General features: G+C 35.5%; 1 non-coding gene across 1 annotated transcript; it reads right to left on the reverse strand.

Annotated features, from left to right (window-relative positions):
* Positions 1-846: 846 nt before the first annotated feature.
* On the reverse strand, positions 847-952 carry LOC131219796 (small nucleolar RNA R71). Its single transcript, XR_009158440.1, has one exon. It is a non-coding gene; the product is annotated as a small nucleolar RNA R71 (small nucleolar RNA).
* Between the last annotated feature and the right edge of the window lie 510 nt (positions 953-1,462).

Here is a 1,462-nt window from a genome sequence, read left to right on the forward strand (position 1 = left end):
AAGATTTTTTCTGGAATTTTTTAGAAATTAACCTGCTTTCTCTTTCTAGGATTAGAAATTTTCCGAATTTTTTTTTTAGAAACTAACTTGTTTCTTTTTCTGTTTTGCAAGATCTTAACATAGAACTTCTAATTTGGTAACTTTTATCGTAATTCTCCCTCTCTCTATATCTAAATTTCTCATTGTTTTAGGTTTCTTTCCTTTTAGGATTAGGTTAGATTCTAAAACTGAGGGCAGAGAGTGTTTCATGCCCAAGTGGGTCCGTGACAACACTCTACGTCTCTTGAGTGAAGGAGGATTAGTCAAGGGGTTATCTATTCATCACAAGATTAGACACTACTGGAGATCCTCAGAGTCAATTAAAACGATGGCTGCCAATCAACTGGTCAATCAACCAGCTAGACAACCTCAACCTCTGGTTGAGGAAATTTAGGATGAGAATGAGGTGCATCAAGCACCCCCACTTCATACTTTATGAGATTATTTACAACCGACAGGGGGGATCATACCTTCATATATGGTTTTTTCATAAAATACGGGACATATGGATATCAAGCTAGGGGTGATCCAACTCCTTCCAAAATTTCATGGGCTTGAATATGAAAATTCATATATATATATATATATATATATATATATATATACTTGAAAGAGTTTGATGAGATCATAGCTACTTTATATTTTCCTAATGTGTCTAATGACACAGTCAGGTTGAAATTCTTTTCCTTTTCTTTGAAAGAGAAAGTTAAGACACAGTTACATTCACTACGTCCACGATCTATTGCCATATAGAATGACATGATAAGGGAGTTAATAAAGAAATTTTTCCCACACCATAAAACAAACACCCTCAGAAAATCAATCATGAACTTCATCCAAAAAAAGATGAAATATTCTTCCAATGTTGGGAGAGGTTCAAGGATCTTGTCAGTTCGTGCCCACAACACGATTTTGAAACAAGGCGCATTACACACTTTTTTTTATGATGGACTAACATCTTCTATATGCTAATTGGTCAAGACAATGTGCAATGGGGAATTCATAGAAAAAAATGTTGATGATGTATGGGATTATTTGGACAGACTTGCTGAAAACACACAATCATGGGACACATCCCCAAAATCGAGCACCACTTCTAGGCCCACTCAATCAAAGGAGAGGGGCAAAATATACTTTCTGAAAGAAGATGATATCAATGCTACATTGGCTAATCTCATAAGGAAATACAAAGCCATGGAACTAAAGAATGATAAGGCTAAGGAAACTGTTCGCAGTATTTGTGCTTGCAACATTCAAACAACTGAAAATTGCCCAACAATACCTGCTTTTTAAGAGGTACTGAATGGGCAATCTAATGCCATGAATAATTATCAAAGACCTTTCAATAGATCCACCTTCAATAGATACAGTCTTAGTTGGATAAATCATCCAAACTTCAGTTGGAGGAATGGACAAACTGCTA

The sequence above is a fragment of the Magnolia sinica genome, chromosome 11, assembly GCF_029962835.1.
Source record: "Magnolia sinica isolate HGM2019 chromosome 11, MsV1, whole genome shotgun sequence".
In the NCBI taxonomy this organism is placed as follows: domain Eukaryota; kingdom Viridiplantae; phylum Streptophyta; class Magnoliopsida; order Magnoliales; family Magnoliaceae; genus Magnolia; species Magnolia sinica.